Genomic DNA, 12350 nt, shown 5'->3' with positions numbered 1-12350 from the left:
CCATCAGTCCATCCAATAAGCATTCAGAGGACCCTTCATAGCCCCTTGCTGACTCCTCTTAAACCTCTTTCTTTCCTGCTCCAACAGCCTACAAATAATTGCTGGTGGCATTCGGGCTGCATTTACACTTGTTTTTTAGGTCTCGCCTACGCAGTGCGCATGCGCTGCTTAGGAGGACCTATAGCTGTCGCTCTGTTCTTTTTGGAAGCACATACTCGTGCTTGTGGCAGCATCCACCTTGCTGGAGAGAGCAGGGGTGCTCCACAAGCATGAGTATGTGCTCCCAAAAAGAGCAGACTGCATGTGCACGCATGCATGCACCATTCACAGCTGTCACACATTCTCTGCTTTTTTTCTGGCACTGTTCACTCTTCTCCACCTTTTGTCGCTGGCTCGCTCTCCTCTGGCTACTTGCGGCTGCTGCTTCAATTCCTGGGGTATTACTAGGCAACCTCTCTCAGCACTTAATCCAAACATTACTGAGTTCAGTGCACCTCATATACCATTTTCGTCTCTTCCTGTGTATGAATCTCTTTTCCAAAGAGCAACCTTATTGAATTTACAAATGTGATGATCTTCTGTTTTCACTGCATTTTTAAATGCCTTTGAAACCTTAATAGGTTGGCTCAACTTATCCACCAAATCACCTTTCCTTGTATTCTTTATTCTCACCCAATCCCCAACTTCAACCTCTGTGTTTTCAAAATCCCCTTTTCTATTTCCATGCTCCTATCACTTTCCATTCTCACTTTTTCATCCTCAGTTTATCTCTTAGTTCCTCTTTGTTTCATCCTGTTTACATGCCGGACTTACCATGTCATTCAGAAATCTCTTTTTGAACAACAAGAAAGGTGTTACCCCTGTTGACGAATGAGAAGTTAGCCGATATATAGAGACTTTCCTTTGTTTTTGTTTTTTTAAACTTATTTTTATTGGCATTTTGTATTTACTGTGACATATTGCATCATGTAGCAGGTTCTCGAATTACATCTCCAAAGCGTTAAAACATAATATAGCATTCGTCACACAGTTTTCAGTCCAATGTTTTGTCACTGTGGAGGTGGTTTTATAAGAAATTTCTGAACAGAACTTGGTTGGAGAAGTACAGGGGGGGTTTGGTCATGGAATCTTGGGTACAGGTATCGTCTGAAGTCGCAGGGTGGCATATGCCCTTGTGTATGGTGGGTCCACATACTTCTAGGGGCGGAAAGTTGGGGGAAGGGTGGGGTTATGGCTGATCCAGCACGAGGTCCGACTGCCCATTGAGGCAGATAGCATAGCACTAAAGAGCTAATGGCTTTCTATATGTGTTGCTGGAGGGGGTCTGGTGTCGATGTTCGCAGTCTGTATTTGCGGTTGTGTGTCCTGTGGTGTGTGAGGGCCGTCTCCCGGGTTATCATGGGTCAGTGATTGTTTGAAGTAGTTCAGTAGGATAGGGGTGTTTGCCCATCCCTTTCACCTCCTCCTCCCGTAGCGTCTCTTCCTCCGCTAATGCCAATTCTTGAACCGCCCCCGCCCAGGCAGCGATCGGGGGGCCTGTGGGAGTCCGCCAGTGCATGGCAATGTTGCGTTTGGCCAGTAAAATGGCCAGTGAGGCAAATCTGAGGGGTACTTTGTGTTGTTTTCTTTTCTGATAGATACCCAGGCCACAGGCTTCCCATGTATTCAAATATGTGAGTTCATTGAGATCCCCGAGTGACTTATGGACATGCCACTAGTATGAGTGTAGTGTGGGGCAGCTCCAGAACATGTGCTGAAAGTCTGCCGCTTGTGAACTGCATCTGGGGCATAGGAACTGGGTGTCGGGGTAGAAGCGTTGGAGACGCGCTGGTGTCAAGTACGCTCTATGTAGGATGTAGAATTGTATATTCTTGAAACGCGCGTTTCGAGACACCTTCTTGGAGTGTTCGAGAGCTTTTTCCCATTCCTTCTCATGCAGTGAGTGGCCTAATTTGTCTTCCCAGGTGGCCGGTAGGGTCTCTAGCGGCTTGTACCTGAGTTCCCTGATAGCTTTGTAAAGCCATGTGACCAAGTGACATCCCGTTCCCATGTGTAAGATTGTGTGTATGACCGGGTGTATCGGTGGTTCCCCTCTCAGAAGGTCATGGTATTGTCTATAATGTGCGAGGAGTTGCCGATGGAGTAAGAACTGGCTGGCGGGGAGGTCATAATCCTCTAGTAGTCGTTGGAAGGGTTTAAGCTGGCCGTCCTCGAATAGACACTCTGCTTCAGTGACCCCAGTCTGTCCAGATGTGGAGCGTGTTAGACATATGGTAGCGTTACTTCATGGGCCATCCGACTAGCGGAAGAAGGGGAGAGTATGGGGCTCTCGTAGGCACTATACGGTGTATCCTCTGCATGAACCGGCATGCAACCGCCACCTGCAAGGGGTATGTACGTCTAGGTTTAGTGCCAGGTAATAGTAATCGGCGGATTTCTGGAATGGGCCATGGACCGTTCGTAGTGTATGTCTCTGCCACCTGTCTGCCTGCCATCCAATAGGATAGCCACTGTAATTGCGCGGCTAAGAAATAGGATTCAAAGGATGGAGCGGTCAAACCACCTTATGTGGTAGGTAAGTGTAGTTTTGCCAATGCTATCCTATGTCTGCTCGCACCCCATATCAGCGAGCTGAGGAGTGCGTCTAATTTGCGGAAGAAGGTTCTGGGCGGGATTATTGGCAAGTTTGCGAAGTAGTATAAGAGCCGCGGAATGATTATCATTTTGACGATAGCCACCCGGCCAATAAGAGCTAACAAGAGGTTTTTCCAGAATTCCACGAGGACCTGATACCAGCCAGTGCCTTACGGTGGGGTTACCTTCATATAGGTCAGTCGGTGTGTGATAGAGGCGAACCCCAAGGGATCGTGGAGCCTCTGCGCTCCATGCGATGTCCTCATCACCCAGCCAGACCACCCGGGGGGGAAGGTTAGGATGTAACGGGTACACTGTTGATTTTTTCCCAGTTTACTCTGAGCTCCGAGACCTCCGCAAATTCTGTCAGCGTGACCCAAATAGGCTTTAAGTCTTCAGTGATGTCTCTAATGTAAATAAGAAGATCATCAGCATACATAGAAACACTGTGTACGGTCTTAGCTATAGGAATTCCCCAGTGTTCATCTTCTTGTCGCAACCGTATTGCTAGCGGCTCTACCGCTAGGGCGAAAAGCAGGGACGAGAGCAGGCAGCCCTGCCTCGTGCTGCATTGTACCGCGAATGCCAGTGAGATGTATCGTCCTATACTAACGCGTGAGGTGAGTCGAGTGTAGACGAGCTTTGTATACTACTCGTTGCAACACCGAGAAGAGGTACTGCCATGTGAGGGTGTCAAAGGCCTTTTTCGAGGTCTAGTATAAGGCAGGCTGCCCGGGGGTGAGTATCACCTACTCGATCTTGGACATGGAATAGGTGGCGGATATTCTGGGATGTGTTTATGTCCGAGACAAAACTGCATTGATCAGGGTGTACCAGAGGCCGTATAATGTGTATGTATCCATCAGCTAGTATTTTACCAAGTATCTTGCAATCGGTGGAAAGAAGTGTGATGGGGCGATAGGATGTCATCAATTTTGGATCACGGAGAGGTTTCAGGAAGGTCACGATAACCCGAGTCCCGGAGGGATTCCGGAAGCTCCTCCATATCTAATGCCGTGGTGTACATGGCCGCCAATCGAGGGACCAGCAGGGGGGAGAAGGTCTTGTAGTATTCTAAGGGGAACCCGTCTAGTCCCGGTGCTTTGTTGCAAGCTAAGGTGCGTAGGGCATGGGTAATGTCAGTGGTTTGTATCTTTGCCTTTAATGACGTACAGTCATCTTTCGTATTCGAGAGAATCGTTAAGGGGTCGAGATAATGATCTATATCGTTTTGTTTGTCTGAGGTTAAGTGTTGGTAGACCTCCGAGTAGTGCTGATAGAAGGCTGTAAGAATCTGGTCTTGGGATCTAACTAAAATACCGTGGGGATTTATGATCTCAGTTATGGGTTTCATGTCATTGTGTTGTTTGGCTAACCAAGCTAGTGAGGTACCCGTTTTATCGCGCCCCTTGTGCATTCGGCTTGCATACATCCTGAAGTTGTATAGACGGAGGTCGACACAAGCCGCCATATAGTCCGTTCTGGCCTTAGCGATCTGTGTCGCTGCCTCTTCCGATAAGTCATCTCGTTTAGTGACGGTGTCAAGGTGTTTTTCGGTTTTGGTGAGTGTGTGGGTGGGGGGTGGGTGCGGTCTAGAGTGATGTCTAGTGTACAATTGTAGTCGCCTCCTAAAATTCATGGTACAGCGGTGAATTGGGCGAGTACCCAGGTGAGTCGTTCCCAGAATTTGTCTTGTTCTACGTTCGGGGTGTATATACTCCCCAGGAGTACCGAGTGCCCATCGAGAAGGCCCTCTAATAGGGCGTATCGACCGTCCTTATCTACCACCTGTCTGAGTTCCTGGAAAGGGGTTCCTGGCCTTACCCAGATCAGTGCCCCCCGTGCGTATGCAGAGTATGATGTGGCAAAAAAAACGATTCAAGCATTTTGGCACTTAGTGTAGGAGTATATGGCGTATCGCTTGCGTGGTGTATGAAGACCTCGAGCGTTAAGTGTTAGGATGCTTATGTCAGTGATCTGTGCCCGTGCAGCCATGTGATTCTGTCAGTGCTCGTGTGGATGGGCCTTTTTCTGGCGGGACCCGGTAATCAACGTGTCCTGTGTAGTGTGGGGAGCTTACACTTTGCCATCTGCCTCCAGGTGACGTGTTGCGGGTACCCTGTTGCGTGCGATTCCATGGGGGGTAGGGTGATGCTGGAGGAAGGTAAGAAACAACGGGATGTAACTGGGGTCGGGAAACCGATTGTAGGACCTCCCGTCTCTCTTCCATAATTTGTTCTAGGTCCAGAGAATCTTGGGTGTCGGTCCGAGTCATTGTTCTTGCTCTGCCAAGTTGTCGTTTTGGGGTGCGTCTCCTGGTGCGAGGTGCTTTGAAGGTAAGATCTTGTGCGGATTCCTTTTGAGATTGATGTGCGCAATGTAGATCTGCCAAGTCGTGTGCCTCTTCTGCACTCGTGAAGAAGGTAGCCACACCATTATAGAGTACCTTGAGGCGAGCCGGAAATAGGAGAGGTACTGTATTTGGTTTGCACGCAGCCGTCGCTTTACTTCCAAGAACCAAGATCTTTGCTGCACCACTGCACGCACATAGTCTGGGAATATCATGATCAATTTGTTCTCCACGTATAGGGGGCCTGCTTGTCTAGCTGTTTGAAGCACCGCGTCTCGGTCCCGGAAATGCAAGAATTTCGCTAGTATCGGTCCCGGGGGTGCTCCTGGTGGGGGCCTGCGAGCTGGTACTCTGTGGGCACGTTTGATGGAAAAGAACGCCGTCCTGTCCGCTGCTGGGGTGAACGACTTTACCCATGTTTCCATGTATTCCAATGGGTCCATGCCTTCAATTCCCTCTGGAAGGCCCAGCACGCGGATGTTGCAGCGTTGGGAGCACCCTTCCAAGTCATCCGTGCGTTTCTCTATGGTGGAGAGGCGGATCAGGACGTCTTGTAGTGTCGTTTGATGCATTTTGACAGTGGGTTGCAGCACAGCCAAGTCCTTCTTCCCTTCCTTCACTTTATCGGCGAGTTTGTGGTGATCGTCCCGTATAAGGTTGATATCCGTTGTGAGGGTGCCCGGGCGCTTTTCCACAGAAATTCTAGAATGCTCAATGGCTAACAGTACTTTATCCAGATTTTCTGAGATTGAGGGATCAGCCTGTGGCGCAGCGAATGCAGTCACGGTCTTGACCTTAGGCATGTTTTCGGGGGCGGTCTCGGGAACTGTGGTAGGTTGGGACGCTCTTAGTTTCCCCATGATGGTGACCATCGGGCCGTCTTGGGGCGTGTGACCTGTAGTGGAGGCGTTTTGGTGTTGGACCAGGAAAACCAATGAACCCAACTGGTTAGAGTTAAGATGGTGTCAGGTTGATTGCTCGATGAGAGAAGGGGGGGCTTCTGCTCCAGCTGTCGCTATGTTTTTTACGTCACTCATGGTTTGGAGGATGTGTGGAACTGCGGGTGGTAATCCCAATAACTAGGGTGCTGCCGGGGTCCTTGGTGAGGTGGCAATCTGCCCATACGTTGCGCCCTTGGCGAGGTGTGCGGGTTATGGTGAGAGTAACTATGAACTTGGCCCCTCCATGTTAGGGTCAGGCAGCATCCATTTTAGGTGTGCCTGGGATGCATTGTATTGAGATGGGGAGGGGGGGTGGGGCTCCCCACTGTACTGGTCCCACCCTGTTTCGAGTCCGATGGCTCACCTGGAGAATGTGGATGTGGAGTACTCACAGAGGCTCCTGGTGTGTGGTTTCAGCTGCGTGGCCAGTCAGGGATCAGGGGTGCCATCTTAGGTCCAGGCGTCTGCACGGAGAGAACAGCCCTGCACTCTGCGGGACGCTTGAGGGGGGGGTTGTGACTGCTTCCCCCTTCGTGGCAGGTAGTCTGGTCTCTCACTGCGATCCGTTGGGGTATGTTGTCTGTGGGGGCCGTCAGATTCAGTGCTACCGATTATCTCTGGACCCAGCTGCTATTTTGGTGCCAGGCAACACCGAAGCTGAAGGGCCCTCCTGGACTTCGTTGGGCCACTGGTGCCTTGGTGTGAGTCACACCTCTGGTCTATGTCCTGCTGAGCCAGTGGTAGGGACGGAGCGCGGTGGCACGCAGCTCTCTGTCACCGCTGGGGCTGTCTGCTGTGACCTTCGCCATGCAGCTAATAACGGGCGGGCACCATTTTGTTATCAGCAGCCGCTGTCCCGTTCTCGTTTTTCCACCTCCCACATTGTAAAACCCTCTGGTGCCGTATTTGGAGGGGATCGTTGGGCGCCGCTCACCCTCCGACACCTTTCTGCTGTGTCTGCTGTCCGAATCAGCGCTGGGAAGCGGTCGACTTGCTGGCCCGATCGCGGAGCCTCAGCACAGCACATCCGTCTTCATAGCCGGCTTGGCCACGCCCCCTAGAGACTTTCCTTTTTAGCTCTTCCATCCAATTCAGACCATTGGCCAGAACATGATGTAGACAATCCTTGACCACTTTGTTAAGGCACTCAATTCTCCTGTTATCTCTGGATTATAAAGTAATGATTTTAGTGTTTAATGCCCCATTCCGCTAAGAACTTCTTCCGTCAACTTAGAAGTCAGTGGAGCCCCATTGTAATTTAAGAGAGATACAGGAAATCCGTCTCTTCCATATAACTTTCCCAAAAACAGTATTATATCACGTTTCCACTGACTTTACCACTTTCAACTCAGGCCACCTATAGAACATTTCCATGCATGTAATTATAATTGTTTCACTACTGGACACCCTAAAAGGACCTACAGTGTTGAGTGCTAGATCAATCCAAGGACCTGTTGCTAACGTTCTGATTGCTATAGGTTGTGTCGAACACTTCAAAATGTGGTTGCTCCTTCCACACTTAATACAATCAGGTTCAACCCTTTCAATTAAGATATTAATTCCTGGCCATCAGTAGTTTCCTCTCCCTCCCTCCTTGGTCTTAGATATCATGGGGTGGCTCTCATGAGCCCAACTAATCAATCTCAGGTTTACCTTTTCAGGCGGAACTAATCTTCCCCCCTCATCATCAAACCATCTTCCAAAGAAAGCTCATCTTTGACTTGCCATTATCCTTTCAATTAATCGCAAACCTTATCTTTTCCGGACCATCCATCCTTTATTCTACGTGTTACTTTTTTCAACTGAGTGTCACCTTCCAGGGCTTCCTTCCAATCCTTTTCTTGTGCAATACAATCTGACACCATACCTACTTTAACAGTTTCATCACCAAACTCATCTTCCATTTCAAAACTATTCTCATTGCTTTCCACGTCTACACATAATCTGGAAAAACAATCAGTGATGATGTTCATCGCACCCAGCACATATGAAATGACAAGGTCAAATTCCTGCAATGCTACAAACCATCTTCTTATTCTACCTGATAAGCATCAAAACAGTTTTGACAAAATACTTCCGTCTAAGGCTTATGGTCTGTTTTAATCTCAAAAGAGCTACCCTACAGGAAAGTCTTGTCTTCTTGACTCCAAATAAACAGCTAATGCTTCTTTTACTAAGACCAAATAGTTGGTTTCAGCTCCTCGCAATCATCTAGATAAAAATAAAATTGTGTTCACCTTCCCTGTAGAAACTTGTTCTAACACCACACCTAATCCTTTTGCACTGACATCAGTTCTCAGAATGACCTTTGCTCCAGGCTCAAAACTACCTAGGTTTGCCGCCAAGGACAGGTTTCTTTTTACCTGTACAAGTTCCTTTTCACACTTTTGTAACCCATCAAATTCCATTCCTGTCTTTAATAGTTTACTTATGTTATTACCTTCAACAAAATTGGGAATAAACTTGCTGTAAACTTCTGCAGTCCCTAAAAACTTCATCAATTCATCTTTGGTATTGGGACTTGGCATTTTATTTATGGCATTAACTAGATTTTCTTTTGGATGAATCCCATCCGCATAAATCAAATGTCCCAAATATTATATTGCTGATACATCAAACCTACACTTTTCATGCTTAAGGGTAAGTCAATTTTCACTCAGTCTCTTTAACGCTTCACCCACTGTAAAACCAAGCTCCTCCTGGTGTTTCCCATGCACTAACCCATAATCCTAGTATATTTTTACACTCTTAATTCCTTACAATACATGTTCAATTGCCATCTGAAAAACAGCAGTAGCTCAAATTAACCCAAAAGGCATTTGTCCATATTTACATGTCCCAAAAGGTGTGATGAAAGATGCTAACTCTTGCAACTGAGGATGTAATGATATTTGATGATACGCCAAGGTTAGGTCCAATGAGGTGAATGTTTTCGCACCCTCCAGACAACATAGCATTTCAATGATATTTGGTAAAGAATAGTGTTCTGCCACTACAGCCTTGTTAAATTCTCTCGAGTCCACACAAAGTTTATTCTCCCCATTTACCTTTTGAGCGATGACCGTAGGTGATACCCATTCTGATGCTTCAATCTCTGGAATTACACCACTCTTTAAAATTCTTTCCAACTCCTTCTTCATGGCCTCTTTAATCATCAAACGCACACTTCTCACTTTGCCAACTTTGAGACTGACACCAGACCTAAGTTTTAGGCAATGCACATAATTTAGGTGCCCACCTCTTTCCTGCAAACGTATGGAAATTGCTCTTCATAATTAATCTTTCCCGCTATGCTGTACACTTTTGAGCCCATCACTTCTTTCTTGGCAACCCACCAATCTTTCAACCTCACTGAAGGTGTTTCATTTAGATTAAGGAACACCAACAACTCCTTTTGATGAAACTAGCTATTTAAAGGATCACCCTTCACAGACACATATATTTTTGCTGGAACAACTCTATCGTACGATTGAACAGAGCCCCAAAAATAGTCCATCAACTTAATGAGTTGCCCTCCATAACCTTTAGGTTTAATAGCTGGTTTCAATAATTTTACACAACCCTTTAGATTTTCTTCAAAAACCTTTCTAGGAATCAATATTTTTTTGCACCAAAACCAAATAACATCTACACAGGAGAACTATTAATACTCACCACTTCAAACGGCCCTTTTTACCTTCTTGATTTTCAATTTGTAAAACAGTTTCTTCAGACTCATCACCAGAATCATTCAATATATCACTTAGTTTTTTCGTATTTTTCCCAGATCTACAGCAAGATGTAAAATGTCCTTTTCTCACACACATTTTTGCATGTCGTCTTCCACCCAGGACACTCCTTGAAATATTCCACATGACCCATATTACCACACCTAGGCACTTAATTTGAGGTTTCTTAGTTGCTCGTACATCTGGTTTGCCCATAGCAACCATAGGTCCTTTGGATTTCACTACATGTATGGTTCCCTTCTTTTCATCACTACCCTTTTTATTCCTAATAACCTCAGCTCACGCCTGCGAATGTTCACAAGACTCTCCATTGGTTATTACTTCATTAAGTGTGGGATTATCCTTTAATCACAAATATTCCCTTGCTTTGTCCAAGACACATCCCAACAAAAACTGATCACACAACCTATCATCAAACATGTGGAAGCTAGTTTTTAACAACAGTAGTGTGTGCTTCCACCAACTCTCCAACATTCTGCATTCTTCTTCCAAAATGATATAGCTCTAAAACAGTGCTTTACTTTAGCAAATAGTGTCGATCAAGCATCTTGAGACACATTTCATATTCATTAAGCCATTTGCATAATCCATAGATAAGTCAGGCAAGTGTTCGAACATGTCTTGCCATTCGGCCTCCAAACCATGTATCAGTAAAGACATCTTTCTCTGAGCACTTAGGGAGATACCATAGACTGGCATAATCAGTGAAAACTTTCTTCCATCTTTGCCAAGATATTGCTGGTTCGCCAGGAGAGGAAAGGAAAAATGGAAGAGCAGTAACATTTTGCATGTTTGCCATACAACAGATATATGCCAAACCAAATACAACCTTATGTTATTAATATGATTACAATACCCAGTCTAACTTACAACACAGCAAATAAAGCATGCATGGTTAAAAGTAACCCTGGGCGGAGTTGGCGGAGTGGGGCTTCGCGGAGCTACGCGAAGTGGGCGAGAAACTACGCCCACCTCCGCACTTCGCGTAGCCCCACTCCGCAAAACCACTGGCCGCCAGCCCCGCCACCCGCCTCCCTCCCGCCCTCCCTAAATACTTTCAAATAAAGGAATGAAATAATTTAAAAAGCACTTACCTTGCCGCCGCTGCCCGCCGCGTCCCCGGGGCTCGCTATCTTCCGTCTTCTTTAGTAATGCGCATGCGCGGGCGGCCGCGCATGCGCATTTTCTCGTGAAAATGCGCATGCGCGGCCGCCCGCGCATGCGCATTACTAAAGAAGACGGAAGACGGAAGATAACGAGCCCCGGGGAACGGCGGGCAGCGGCGGGCAAGGTAAGTGCTTTTTAAATTATTTCATTCCTTTATTTGAAAGTATCTAGGGAGGGCGGGAGGGAGGCGGGTGGCGGCCAGCTACGCTCCGTCTGCGGAGCGTGCGTAGTGCCGCCTGGCTCCGCCAGCTCCGCAAAATGCGGAGTAGGCGGCACTACGCACACTCCGTGCACGGAGCGTAGCTGGCCGCCCACCCCTAGTTAAAAGTAATAACACACAGAGGAAATTAAAATCCTGAGTGAGGGTTTCACAGATTGCAATACACTCAAACAGAATCCTTTAATTTGCCAAAGTGTGTACGCATCAGGGCCGGACTGTCCTTAGCAGGCACCGGGCATTTCCCCGTGGGCCACCAGGGTGGAGGCTGGTTTTTGGCCCCTGGGGGGCCATTTTTGTCACAGGAGCCCTGATGGTACATATCTGCAATAGCGGGCACCTGTAAGAAAATCAACCTGAACCTGCTGTAGCAAACAGCTCGGCTGCACTCCCGGGTGGTGGGGGGGGGCAGCCGAGCAGTTTGCCAGGACCGGTTATGGTTCCCAGTCCTGCCCTGGTACGCATCACAGTTGGTGACACAATATATCAGCAATAATCTCACGTGTGCATGTCACAGATTGCAATTAGACAAGTTTTTAACTGTTAGTCAAACTGTGTGTGTATCACAAGTGATGACACCCAGGGCAAACAATTCACCAAATTGTGTGCATATCACAGATAATGACATGCAGTTCAATGTGTGAGCGTATCAGAGTTTACGACACACAGCAATAGCAGGGTGATCGCAGCCTCCTTACCTGTATTCTCGGACGCCCGTTGTTCCCGCCAGCTTCCCGTTCCACCAAGGGTTTTCCCGGTTGTCTCTGGAGGGAGCCAAGGCGGTAGATTTTGTAATTTCCGGGGCAGAGGTGCAGGAAGGCTGGCGGACTACGGGAGGGCTATTTAGACACACATGGAGGGGACGCGCAGCGGACGCGCACTGATTAACTGAATCGGCGGGGCTTTCTTTCTATTCCTGAATGTATTCATTGTTTTAACTTTCATCTGTTTTAAAATCGTGACTATTTCTAATCTTATTTTAAAATGGAATAGAGCTACTTTGCACTTTATCGTGCACTACCAGGGTGATCGCAGCCTCCTTACCTGTATTCTCGGATGCCCGTTGTTCCCGCCAGCTACCCGTTCCACCACGGGTTTTCCCGGTTGTCTGTGGAGGGAGCCAAGGCGGTAGATTTTGTAATTTCCGGGGAAGAGGTGCAGGAAGGCGAGCGGACTACGGGAGGGTTATTTAGACACACATGGAGGCGACGCGCAGCGGACGAGCGCAGCGGGTGTGCCGGCGGCGCACCAAAGGCAAGCCCGTCTGCGCCCGTCCACGTCCGGCCGGGGCCAGGGTCCTTAACCCCTACGCA

Source organism: Lissotriton vulgaris, chromosome 3_1 (assembly GCF_964263255.1).
Source record: "Lissotriton vulgaris chromosome 3_1, aLisVul1.2, whole genome shotgun sequence".
Taxonomy (NCBI): domain Eukaryota; kingdom Metazoa; phylum Chordata; class Amphibia; order Caudata; family Salamandridae; genus Lissotriton; species Lissotriton vulgaris.
Note: the sequence above shows the minus strand (reverse complement) of the source record.